Below are 14,430 nucleotides of genomic sequence, written 5' to 3' on the forward strand. Positions count from 1 at the left end.
CTATCTCTATAAAGAAATCCTCTGAGAGGAGTCTGTGACTGGTACTTCACTCTCTTTCCAAGTCCCTTCTTAGGTGCTGCCAACTCAACTCTCTCCATCTCTCTCAATCTCTCTCTCCAATCTCTCCCCAATCTTATCTATAGTGACAGCACTTAGATACAGGTCAGTCATCTTTTTTTTTTAACCTAGAGTCAGAAGTCTAGTCCTGAGAGGCATCTCAAAGACCATCTAATTTTTCCTAATTTTTAAAAGTCATTTTTCTGTCTCTTACATCGTGTGAGATATCCCTTCTTCTACCCCTTCCCAGAGGGTTCGGCTCAGAAAGATGAGGCTGAGTGACTTGCTAAGGTCACACAAGAAATGTGACAAAGGCAGGATTTGAATCTGACTTTTCTGATTTTGACTTACCTCTTTTTTCTCTCTTTTTTCTATAAAACAAGAGACAATAGAAATAAGAGGGGTCCAGAGACAGATCAAATGGAGCCTTGGTGAGATAAAACCTTGAAGCAGTGGGTTTCAGATTGGGTAGGACCACCCTACCTTGCCCCAGACATGAAATCCTCTCACCCTGAAGGAAATCATTTAACCTTTCTGGTCTCTCCCAGTATAAAAAGTGTTAATTAACTTTCCTTACCTCACAGGGAAGTTGTGAGGATTAATTCATGTTTATAAAGCAGTTTGTGAGCCTCCCGATGAAAGGTGCTATTAAGGCATTCTTCAGGCCTGGGTGCTACCTTTCCCTCCCTCCTACATGAGTCATTAGAAGTGCCAGAGGGTGAGGGAAAGGGGAGGGAAGTGAGGGTAGGGAGTAATCTGAATTGAGACTAGCACAGGCCCCATTGTGGAGTGGGGGTGTAGTGGGGGCAGCCCTGGGAAGCTCCTGAAGCACACTCTAGACTTAGAAAGTTTAAGGGTGTGAGACTAAAAGGGACAAGGGGGAACCCCCAAACACCCCCAGCTTCTCTTCCAGTGTTTCCTAACTGCAGTCTAAGGGTAAGGGGCAGAAGTTCCTTCCAATCCAACAATTGGACTTCTGCTCTTCTGCCATTCATCTTCTTGAGAAACCCAACAAGGATGGAATCCTTCCTTACACGTGATGGCTGAAGGCCTTGACTTCCATTCCACTTCTAACTCTGCCTCCAGATCTTCCAAGAAGAGAAGCTTTTCCACATTACGGATAGATGACTAGAGAACTATGGATTCATCTCCATCTCAATTTCTTTCCCTCAGCTGCACATACATAAAAACATAATAATAATAATGATGATGATGATGATGATGATGATGATGATGATGATATAAAAACAAACACATAATAATAATTAGCATTTATGTAAGGCAAGTGGTTTTCTCATTTGAACCTCAAAACAACTCGATAAGGCAGGTATGATTAAGATTTTGATTTGGCAGATAAGGGAACTGAGGTTCAGGGTCAAGTGAAGGGTCACACAACTAGTAATCTCTGAAATAGGATTTAAACTCAAGTCTTCCTGATTCTAATAGTCTATTTTAAATCTACGCAACTATCTCTAGGGACCTACCACCTGGACCTCTAATTCACTGAGACACTGAGATATTATTTTAAACTGATGCAAAGGGTTAGAGAGCTTTGCTGTGTCAGAAGAAATGATAGATGGGGGCTTATTCCTAACTTGATGGTAGGTCTCCCTCCCTCACTTCTCTCTATTCAAGGTCACTCTCCACTTAGCCATCAAATCAATCTTTCTAAAGCTCAAGTCTGATCATATCATTCCACTTGTCAGTAAACCTCTGTGACTTTCCACTGGTACCAGATTCAAATAGAAAATCTTCTGCTTAACTTTTATTGTCTTCCATAACCTGATTCTTTCCTTCTAGACTTCTCATGCTTCAGTCTCTTCCCTATACCCTTTGAGGCAGTGGCCTCCTTGCTATGCCTCCTACATGACCCTGTGGCATTTTTACCAGCATTCTCCATGCTTGGAACTCTACTGTCCTCTCTTCTGTCTCCCAGTCTCTTTTGGTTCTCTGGGATTTCAGTTACAGTCCCATCATCTGCAAGAAGACTGTCCCAGTCTTCATTAATCTAAATAGCTTTCCTCAGAGACTATGTCCTAGATAGATAGATAGCCAGATGAATGGACAGGTTTAGATGGATAAATAGATGGATGTATGCATGGATGAATTGAGGAAGGGAGGAAGAAGAATAGATGTAGGTAGATAGGAGATGGAGAGAGGGGGGGGTAGATAAATACATGGAAAGAAAGATTAGATAGATAAACAGAAAACTGATGGAAAAGTAGATCGATCAATAGATGGATAGATAGATATTACAATGTTGTTTAAAAGTTGTCTCCTAAACTGTGACTCCTTTGAGAGCATAAATTGTCTTTTGTATTTTGTTGCATTCCCAGGACTTAGCACATATCTGGCAGCTTGATAAATGCATTTGCACTTACCTGCAGCTAGATCTCACCCTCCCCCAGTTCTTCACCCCCCCAACCTCATTCTAATGCTTTCTAGAAGCTGATCATAGTTTCTAAGACATATCTGAATAGGATTTGAAAAGCAAAGGGAAAAGCATGTATCACCAATTTCAAAGACTAAGTAGAAAGTGCTGATCGTGTGGTAGGAGATCTGTGTTGCCTTGTATGGTGAGGAGGGGAAGAGGTGAGAACAACTGGGGGGGGGGTTGCAGTTGAGTAGCAGTTAGATCCCTGGAAAGCAGTGAAGAGTTTCTAGAGCTATGTTGTCTCAGGTAGGAGGAGCCCCCATATTGAGTCAGAACTCTTTCTCAACACAAAAAAATGGGTTTTTCAGATAGTTCTTCACTTCTCTGAATGAAACATTCTTTAAATGGAATTATTGTCCTAATTCAACTGAAATAAATGAATCAAAATTTAAATTCTATGTGCAAAAGATCATGTTATGTGCTGGGTGAAGGGGGGGCACAAACAGAAAAGAGGAGACAGCTAAGGAGTTCATGATCTATTGAAAGAGATAGCACACATAGAGAGAGTTTCAGCAGCAAGGCAGAACAAAAGAATCCACAGTTCTTAAGGTACTACAAAAAAGCAGAGAGTGATCCATTTTTTAATGACTTTCCCTCTGTTTGAAACTATATTCATTTCTCATGCAGAGCAAGGATTGAGGACTTCTTCATGCTGAGGAGTGTCAGAGAAATCTCACATTTGCCTGAGTAATCCTATTGGATAGCAAAGACAAAAAGGTAGAAAGCAATTTATATGTTGACTAGCCTAAGGCATGTGGTCCTACCAGTCTCCCTCTGGAAGAGTAGTACCATTTCCTGGAAGAAACAATAGATGGCACCTGCAAAAAGTAGAGAAGGTTAGAAAAGCAGGCAGAGCACACAGATCTTCAATACATGACAGCCTCTGTAACAGAGGATAAAATACAAGTGTAGCTTCAACGGAGATAATGGCAATGGTTGGGAGTAGCAATGGTAAACTTCCCCCAGCCCTGATGACAACAGATGTGGGATACAACCGATCGCATCCCCTGGAAAATGGCAAGGAATTTCCAGTCAGAATATATTATCTCATGGAGGAGGAGTCACCAGATTTAGTTAGAATTCCTCAACCCCCAAAATGGGTTTTTCAGGTAATTGTTCTCTTTCTCTATATTACCCTCCCAATCCCTCTAGTATCCATGCATGCCTGGAGAAGAGACTGAGAATGATTTCTGGATTTTCCCTGTTGTTTACTTTGCTATTTTGTTACAATTAAGTATTTTGATGGGTGGTTTCTGGTTTAGTGTTTTTTTTTTTGGATGCTTGAAGCATCCATTGGAGGGTGAGGCAACTATTAGCCTCCACATTGAACCTAAGTCATAGTGGGATTGCAGATTTATGAGGAATACCAATACTAATAGAGCTAAGTATTTCTTCCTAGAATCCATTCTTCCTAGAATCCATTAATCCTAGAATTAAGAGACCCTCTGGTCCAACTCATTTATCTTAAAAATGAAGAAAATGAGACCCAGAGACACACAGAAACTGCCCAAGGTCACATAGCTAATCAGTTTCAGAGTTAGAACTTCAATGCATATCTTCTGAAGTCAATTCTATTAAACCAAACTCTACTTCTTTCTCTACCTTCTTCCTAAGCCCATTAGAGCAGCTCATCATTAGGAAGTCACCTATGCCCAGACCATTCCCTCTTTCTTGACTCATCAAAACCTATTTTTATGTAATCATGAGTGTTTTTAAATAAATAAGTAATTTCATGATACTTTCTCAATAAGTCTTCATCCCATATTCTATTTCTTCATGGTCCTGTTTTGTATTAGGTGGCAACAGATGAGAATGGATTCAATATTCCAATATTTGGGGGAGATCTGAACAATAGTGTTGATAGAAAATGTGATACAATGGAATTATTTGCTAGGGGGGGCGGGCTGAGTTTGAATTCTGAGTCTGCTAATTCCTTTCTGACCTTAAACAGGTCACCCAACCTTTGTGTGCCTCAATTTTCTCCTAAAAGAACATAGATGAATGATGAAAAAACAAAAGAAGACTAGTCATTTGCTAGTACCTTTTCTACGTTTAAATCTATAATCTTATCAGTCAATCTGGCTGGATACTTCTTCCTCCCAATATTTCAAAATTATAGCCATATACTAGAAGCAGTTACTTAGAGGAAGGAAAGGCCAGAAGGAATGATGAAGCATGCCTCTCAACCTTGCCTTCTCTCAGAACTACAGGGATAAAGTAATAGCCCAGTTGCTTACTGGCATGGAGTTTTGAATTTGGAGTCAGGAAGAACTGAGTTCCAATCTTATCTCATGATTACAAACTGTCTTACCTTTTTCTCAGCCTTTTCTCATCTGCAAAATAGGCTAACAACAGTACTTACCTCATAATGCTATTAAACATTAAATGTCAGGTACCTTGCTAAGTTCTGGGGAGACAAACAATAGCAAAAGCAGCCTCAGCTCTCAAAACTCCTACATAAAGCAATTTGCAAATCCTTAAAAGAGATGCAATTATAGATGCTAATTTTTTACTATTATTTGTATATCAGCTCTGCTACTATCATTATGATACTGGACTAGGCCATCATTCCACCTCTTAGGGACTCAATTTCCCCATCTGTAACATGAAGCCATTGTGCTAAATGATCTCTCAATCCCCTTCCACATCTATCTACTTCTTTGTATTATATAAAAGCATCACAATGGCCTTGGTCTTTCCTAATCAAGGAATAGTCACAAAATATGCTCAGCATTTATTGTCCAGCTGCAACTTCCTAAAAGAAAAAAAAACACTGAAAGACAATTAAAACTGTGTAGATTAAATAAAAATCCTTCTACCCAGTTTTCCAAGCCCACTATGCTCTCTCAATTTCCAGGAGATGCCTGCCTGTGTCTCTTTAATAGAACTGCCAAAAAACATTTAATTTTTTCCATATAAAAACACCTCGAAAATTGAACAAATTGCATCAAAATGTTTAAATGCCAGAAATGATTCCAATCTAATAAAACATTAAGAGTGTCTCTGCATCTCTTATGTGGCAGGATCCTATCAAATGGCATGACTAGAGCCTGCTTTTTTAATCTTTTCACACAAAATCGCCAATTCTATTTCCTTTGGGGGCATTTGTACAAGTGTCTTTTTTTTTTTTAAAACAAAGCAACCAGCTTCTTAAAATAAAGTTGGCTGGGGTTGCAGCTCCTTCAGGGACTAAGGGGAATCAGCTGACCAGATATTAAAGCCAAATTAGTTGTTGCTAAAGGATCTGATGGCGTTTGAAGGAGAAGACCATATGAACATATGGAGCTATGGGACATTTTTGGACTGGAAAAGATCGGAGTACTAGGAATCTGTTCAGTTAACCTATTCTCTAGTCCAGTTCTGCCTGCCTTCATAGATGTTATAGTCCAGTAAATGAGTATGGTCCATCCCCTCACTCAAATTCAATTCATGGCCTTGTCACAGAATCACCTCCCTGATGTCATGTAGGAGGCACAGCAAGGAGGCCACTGCCTCAAAGGGTATAGGGAAGGGACTGAAGCATGGGAAGTCTAGAAGGAAAGAATCAGGTTATGGAAGACAATAAAAGTTAAACAGAAGGTTTTCTATTTGAATCTGGAAGGAAAGTCACAGAGGTTTACTGACGAGTGGAATGAAGGACAAACAAACATCCTGGTCCCTCCTCAAATAATTATAAAATAAGACAATAAAATAAAAAATGAAGACAAAAAATTAGGACAATAAAATAAGACAATAAAAAATAAAAAGGCAATATAGTGCATATATGTAGATAAAAGGCTATATAAGAAAAAGTGATTGCCAACTGGTAGTGATAATATTCAAGCTGAATTTTAGAAGTGAGTAGAAAACTCTACAGACCTAAGGATGAGAAAGCAGTTGAGGCATAGAGGGAGGACAGCTGTTAGTTTTACCTGTAATAAGAAGGAAAAACATAGATTAGCCAATCAAACCTCTCCTCCCCCCCATCTACATGGGAAAGGAGTGATGAGAATGAAAATGATCTTTCCTGAAGAAAGCAAACCTACATTAGGCAAACTTGAAAGATCAGTTAGGGTTCCCAGAAATCACCCCAATATTGCACCCCCTAAATCCCCCAGAAGGATAGGACTGTGGGAACCTTTGGTAATTAACTCAAAACCAGACCAGGTTTACCTGAATTCAAGTTTCATTATGAACCTAGGGTATTTTAGGACCTGACTCCTAATGCACTCTGGTATCAGCAGTTCAGCCTCATTGTTTAGGCTTAGTGTGAAGGAAGGAGGGAGAGACCCTCCCCTTTTCTCTCTTGATATCACATACAACCACATCCTTATGCTAGGTCTAGTCATCTTTATAGATATCTCTGTCACCTTTATTATCTTAAAGGTGGTTAACACAAAATAAGGGTGGGTCTATGTGTGTATGTGTATGCGTGTGTATATGTGTGTGTTTAAAGGAAACTGAGTCCTTTGAGGGCCACCATATGGGGCTATGAGTCTTGTTCCCTAGAATCTATTCCTGATTTCAGATCTACCTGGTTCCATGAAGTTGGGAAAGTCCCTTCTCTTTCTGCCTCTACCTCCCTATCTATACCTACCATCATCAAACTCAGAGGGACTTTATGAGTAGTATGAGCATTAATTGAGCTTTGAGATATGAGGAATTTATGATTATTTTCATATGTGTCTCTTCAAATAGAAATCAATTAATCATAAAATGCCTATTACATGCCAGCTAGGCTAGTATCTAATATAATCTGCCCACCTCACTCTACCAGGCTGCACCCTCCAGATGCTTCCCTCTCATTGCTTGGCTATAATGTTCTCTGCCCCGACCTGAGAAATCAAGGTTTAATTTCTTTAATAATCATCATAATGATGGCTAGATGAGAAACCTTTATGGTTTACAAAGCATTTTGTGAATATTAACTTATCCGATTCTCACAAACCCTTAGGAGGGAAGTGTTATTATCCTTATTTTATACCTGAGGAAACTGAGGCAGAGATGAAGTGACTTGCCCAGAGTCACACAGCTAATAGCTGTCTGAAGCTGAATTTCAACTCATCTTCCTGCCTCTTCTTCATTGTGCCACCTAATTGATTTATTAGAAGATCATTAGCCTTTTACCTAAGATACAAAAATTCAACCATGAAAAGAGATTTATCTACTGGTTTTTCCCTCAGTCCAGCTTTCCTGATTCTTCCCTTTGTTTTCCTCTATCTATTTAAAGCCTAGTCATTTATTTTTTCAAACATAATATTTTGTTTTTATATCATATTTACTTCCACGAAAGCTAATAAGACAAAGGGAAGGGGAAAGTGTGCCTATTTATAGAATGCCTATTTCATCCTAAACAGTGTGCTAAGCACTTTGCAAAGGTTCTCATTTGATCCTCACAACAACCCTATGAGGTAGGTCTTCTTTATTATGCCCACTTTACAGTTGAAGAAACTGAGGGAGACAGAGATGAAGTGATTTGCTCAGGTTCATACAGCAAATAAAGTTCTGAGGGCAGATTTGGACTCAGGTCTTCCTGACTCTTGGCCCCATGTACCACCTAGTGTCTCATAACAACATTTAGCTGGTACAGAAGATAGAGAGCCAGCCTTGAAGACTAGAAAACATGGTTTCAAATCCTGTCTCTTGTATATACTAGTTGTGTGACCCTAAGCAAGTCACTTAACTCTCAAGTATTCTAAGCAACTCTTTAGGATAGAAGGTACAGAGAGTTTCCTCAACCCAGGAGTTCTCCAAACCAATTAATCAATCCTTATCTCTATCCTTTTATTTCCAGATACATATAGATAGATAGATAGATGATAGATAGATAGATAGATGATAGCTATATATATATGTGTGTGTGTGTGTGTGTGTGTGTATAATGTGTACATTTATGTGCATATGTGTATTGAATGTATTATATAAATATTTACATAAGCATGTATACATATGTACAAATATATTTGCATCTATACCCATAGTTCACCCTCACTGCTACTCAGAGAGTCAAAGCAAATTTAAAAAAATAGTTTTCAACAAATTAGCAAAGATGCCAAAAAAAAGTACTAGTTCATGTTGGAGGGGCTATTTCTGTGATGAAAAGTGAAGGCTTAAACATATTTCAGCAATACCCCAAATTCTTCTCTTAGATATTCATTCCTTTAGGTTAATCAAGGTCTTCTCCCTGCAGTCTTCTTTTAAAAATCAAATATTCTGAGGAAGGGTAAGACAACTGTTCATATCTCAGTAGGATTTAATTAACAGACTTCTTTGTTTATGGAAAAGGGAGAAAAAGCCACAGGAGAGGAGGGGTGGGACAGTTAAAAAGAAAAAGAGAAAAGAAATAGAAAGATGACTATGATGGGGTAGAAAATAAGACTTCATTAAGTTTTGCCAAGGCCTTGCACTGGCTGTTTGCCTGGACTGAGAAAGGTTGCATTGCGTCATGCCTGAGACTGATGAAAAGTAGTTAGACAATCAATCAAAGAAAGAACGGGAATCAAACACTACCATTCATGGAAAGAATATATCAATCAATTGCCCTATGATCACAGAATCATCAAAGGATTATAGATCATTGATTTGAAATGGCCAAGTCCTTAGAGGACACCTATTTCAATCCTCCATTTTACAGTTAAGCCACTGAGGCTTAAAGTGGTTACTCAGGGTCACACAGATGAGAAGCTTCTGAAATAGGATTTTAACTCAGTTTTCCTAATTCTTGATCGAGTACTCTATTAACTCTGATTCTAATCACCCTCTCTTTTCCTTTCCAGTCCAAAACATCCCTCCCTGGTCACCACGCCCTTATTTGTGTTCTCTTCCCTAAAGTCAATTTACTTGGGGGCAGGACTGTCTCGCTTTTGTATTGTATTCTCAATGGTTATAACACACAATGTCTAGAATGTAGATGTCTTTAATAAATGATTTTGATTTCATTCATTCAATCAATGATCATTTATTAAATTCCTTCTGGTTTCCAAACATCGGGGAAGCAAATAAAAAAAAATAAAATCTAACTACTTTCTTAGTAGTTTCTTTGCCAAGAAAATCACTGATCGGTGCTTTAAAAATTGGACATGACTGAAAAAATGACTAAACAACAATATAGTACAATTATTGGGCAAGTCACTTCATCTCTGCCTCAGTTTCTTCAACTACTAAAGTGAGCATAATCACTACCTACCTAGTAGGGCTGTGGTGAGGATCAAATAAGAAGCTTTGTAAAGTGTTTTGCGCACTGTCTTGGATGGCAAAGCAACTACTTTCAAGAGTTCATGCCCACTTTATAGTTGAAGAAACTGAGGCAGACAGAGATGAAATGACTTGCCCAATAATTGTAGTATATTGTTGTTTAGTCATTTAGTACACTGTCTGGGATGGCAAAGTAACTACTTTCAAAGAGTTCATGCTCCAATTTGTGTTGATATTTCCACACTGATTGACAAGCCTTAGCATCTTAGTTGGAATTGATAATTGAGAAAATCTTCAGTTGCTTTAAAAAGATGGTATACGCCATGTTTTAAAAAAATCTACTTCTTTCTACTCATGCTTGAATCCAACGGATAGAAAAGAATAAAACTGAGTAAGGAGATAACGAAATGACTCATTGTGATTTTATTCTCAAAAACACAAGCACACAAGAAATTGACATCAATCAGCTGTTTAATAAGAGGTGCTAGGATCCAGGTAGTTAAATTAAGAAAATCTTAAACAATCAAATGTGGAGGATGTTCCCCTTGGTGTGGTTACCAGGGAGCATGCTCACTGGAATCCACCTGGCATCATCAGAGTTGGCCATCTTCCACATAGCCATCAGGGAGCCTGAGCCATGCTAGATGTCTACTGTGCAGGTTGAGGAGAGAGAGAGAGGATGAGAGGGCAGAGACTGAGTGGGCTTGAGAATCTTAGGAAATTCTTAGCCAGGGTGCTATGCTTCAAGAGAAGGTCCAGAGACTAGAGCATCATCACTGTTGCAGTTGCCCCAGAATCCAACAGATATCAAATGACTTGGATGCTTCTTGGGGTAATGGTAGGGTACTTTCAGTAACAGAAAAACTTATATGTATCACCATGGAAATGCAGAGGAAGAGGTTCAAGAATTCTTGCAAGAGAAACCTATTGAAGATTGTGCATATCCAGAAATGTGGATTCCAAATGATTTGAGAGGAATTAGATTATCAATGGCAAAGCTATTCCCTCACACAACCTTCTCTGGGTCAGTAACAAAGATCAAACAGGGAAATGGCAAAATAATGAGTGGAACAGCTTACATTTCCTTAAAAAAATTTTTAAAGTCTCAAAATCCATACCCCCACGATAAAAAAAATCTTTGGTTGGAGTAAAACCTGAAAATCCCAAATCTCTGTCTCAAGACTAAGTACTTCTCTCCTTTTGAAGTCTCCCCAGATTACAACAGTATCAAGGTATACACTTGTGTGGGCAGTTTGGTGGTATAGTGATAGAGCCAGGACTAGAGTCAAGAGGATCCCAGTTCAAATTTGATCTCAGATACTTACCAGCTATGCTACCTTGGGCAAGTCATTTAATCCTGTTTCCCTTGGTTGCCTCATTTTTAAAACGACATGGAGAAGGAAATGACATATCACTCCAGTATCTTTGCCAAGAAAACGTCAAATGGAGTCACAAAGAGTAAGGTACAAGTAAAACAGCTGAGCAACGACAAATATACATGGCTGTGTATGTAAAAACATGTATATATATTTATATACTAAATATACATATATGTATATAGAGAAAGATGGAGATAGAAAAGGTATTTAGACAATCATATATATGCTAGTAAGAATAACAGGAACTAGACCTTTGATTTCATTAACAATGGGAATTCCTAAGTGAGGAAATTAGGGCATTTCAGCACTTTCTCTACAATTTACCTAGAGCACTGAGAGGTTAAGCAACTTGGCAAGGGTCACACCGTCAGGATGTGGTAGAGGCAAGACCTGTAAGACCAATGCTCAGATACACCACTATATAATTCTAGTAACAGCATTATATAATGATAACAAAACATGAGTACTATTTGTAGTATATCGTTCTTTAGTCAGTTTTTCAGTCACATCTAATTTTTAGAGAACTCATTAGAGGAGTTTTTTGGGTTTTTTTTAGGTTTTTGCAAGGCAAATGGGGTTAAGTGGCTTGCCCAAGGCTACACAGCTAGGTAATTATTGTCTGAGCTCAGATTTGAACTCAGGTCCTCCTGATTCCAGGGCCAGTGCTCTATCCACTGCTCCACCTAGCTGCCCCCTTATTAGAGGTTTTCTTGATACTGGAGGGATTTGTCTTTTCTTTCTCTAGTTCATTTTACAGATAAGGACACTGAGGCAAACAGGATTAAATGATTTGTACAGGTTCACACAGCTAGTAAGCATCTGAGATCTGGTTTGAATTCAGTCTTTCTGATTTTTTTTTTTTTTTTGCAAGGCAATGGGGTTAATTAAGTGGCTTGCTCAAGGAGCTAGGTAATTATTAAGTGTCTGTGGTCAGATTTGAACTCAGGTATACCTGACTCCAGGGCCCGTGCTCTATCCACTGTGCCACTTAGTCACCCCAGTCTTTCAAATTCTAAGTCCACTGATCTCTCCACAGTGCAATCTAGTTGCTCTGTTAATGTAATATAATAATATGACATATATTAATATATATATAGAAATATAGTGCCTGATACACAGCAATTACTAAACCGAAATACGAGTTGACTAGCATAACTATGCATATGCATATATGGAAACCTATACATATAATATTAAGATCATGACTTTAGAGTCAGAAAAGGCTTCATAATGCCATCTAGTTCAACAATGATTCTACAAATATAGAAACTGAGGGATAGGGAAATGAAGTAACTTACTCCAAATTACAAAAGTAACAAGAGATTTGGTTTGAATGTACATCATTCTCTTTGCCCCCCTTCTTAGAAGGACTTCTCTCAGCTCTTCTGAACCCTTTCTCTCATTACTGAGTTCATCACAGAACCTTTAGAGGAGGGGCAGGGAGAGTGGAATCCAAGTGCCTTATAGGGCCCTGGAAATCATTTGGTCTCACACTGCAAGGCAACTGCAGGTGAGACTCAAAATTCTATAAATCTACGAGCTTTTTAGGGATCAATTAATTTAATGTTTGAACAAATATAGCAGATTTATTTTTAAATTTAAATTTTGACAGAAAAAAGGTTCCCCATCCCTCTTTTAGAGAAAGAGTTTACTCCTCTTCTCCTCCCAATTTTTGACTGAGGTCTCCAAATCTTTCTTTCCTAAGCTGCTTTAAGAATTGTGTTTCCAGTGCCTTTCTGTAATCAATGTGTATCTTTGGTTAATCAAGGTCAGTGAGAACCAGCCTTTTCTTCAAAACCAAATATTCAACAAACTAGAAGAAACTGAAGTTTCTATCTTCTAGAAAGACAGAATTATAGATATGTATATATATATATATATATATATATATATATATATATATATATATAGAGAGAGAGAGAGAGAGAGAGAGAGAGAGAGAGAGAGAGAAAGTATCAAGTTATTTACTTATTGTACTTATTGTCTCTCTCATCAGGATGCGAACTCCAGATACTGCGTTTTTCCCCTTTCAGAATGTTCCCAATACTTAGCATAAGATTTGCCATTCTTTTGTTGTTGCTGTTGTTCAGTCTTTTCAGTCACGTCTGACTATTTGTGACTCCATTTTGGAATTTTCTTGGTAAAGAAACTGGAGTGATTTGTCATTGTCTTCTCCAGCTCCTTTGTACAGATGAAGAAACTGCAACACATGTGGTTAAGTGACTTGTCCAGATAACACTGTATTAAGTAAGGGCTTAGTAATTTATAGTTGATGACTTTTTTTTACATTTACAATATTTTTCTGTGAAGTCAGAGAGATAGCTATCATTGAAAATTAGAAGGAAACAAAGAAGAGGAAGTAGGTATTAAAATTTATTTTCTCCTGTACCTCTTAATTGCCAAATTTAATGATCTTTACTCAACTTCATTCTGCTTGAAATCTAAGATTATTTGACATTATTGACTATGTTGTTTCCCTGGATGCTTTCATCTTTCAAGGTTTCAGTGACTCTTTCACACCCAGCTATCTTCCTATCACTCAGATCAATCCTCAAACTCCTTTAATCTATGTATTGTCCACTAACTCCGAGTGTCCCCCAAGGCTCTGTCTAGAGACCTCTTTCCTTTTTCCTCTATACTAGCCCACTTAGTAATACTGTTAGCTCCCATTAATCCATCTTCTCCCTCTATACTGGTGAATTTTAGCCTTCGTCTCTCACCTAGGGGTTATTTCACTTTCAATTTAGTGGCATCAACTATTTATTATACATTTATAACTAGATGTCCTACAGGTAACTCCAACTCATATGTTCAAACCAGTATTTATTAGTTTTCCACTTGAACTAACCCCACCCTGAACTTCCTTATTACTGTCAAGGGCATTGCCATACCTCAAATCACTGAGGAGTATCATCTTTCTCTAGTTCACCTTATGTATCTTGTCAGTTATCAAATCCAGTCATTTTTTTCTCTGTAATGTCTCTTCCATATATATTTACTTTTACTATAGCCATATCATCACAACCTGGACCATTATAATGTAACTATCCTCCTTGATTCTCTCTCATCTCTGGGCAATATTCTCCCCCTTCATGTTTGTCTCTAAGAATCCCTGGTTTTCTGAAAGATTCATTTCAAGCATCATCTTTGCAGAAATCTTTCTAAGTCTTCACAAATGCTAATGCTTCCCATGTAAGGAAAATCTACTCTCTCTGTATCCCATATGTGTATCCTTCATTAAGACTATAAACTCTGAGAACAGGGGCTGATTTTATTTCTTTGCTTCTCAGAACTTAGTACAATGGGACAGCACAAAAGTCAATAAATGCTTAACAATTCATTGATTAATTTTACGGATGACTAATGAATGCTGACTCTGGAATCAGA

General features: G+C 38.1%; 1 long non-coding RNA gene across 2 annotated transcripts in view; it reads right to left on the reverse strand.

The window, feature by feature from the left end:
- The window catches only part of LOC141494489 (uncharacterized), a 33,552-nt gene that overhangs the window by 6,634 nt on the left and 12,488 nt on the right, over positions 1 to 14,430 (reverse strand). For both annotated transcript variants that reach the window (XR_012470465.1, XR_012470464.1), the window contains exon 3: positions 1,092 to 1,230. This is a non-coding gene — a long non-coding RNA (uncharacterized LOC141494489). The remainder of the gene's footprint in view (positions 1 to 1,091; positions 1,231 to 14,430) is intronic.

The sequence above is a fragment of the Macrotis lagotis genome, chromosome 7 (assembly GCF_037893015.1).
Source record: "Macrotis lagotis isolate mMagLag1 chromosome 7, bilby.v1.9.chrom.fasta, whole genome shotgun sequence".
Taxonomy (NCBI): Eukaryota; Metazoa; Chordata; class Mammalia; order Peramelemorphia; family Peramelidae; genus Macrotis; species Macrotis lagotis.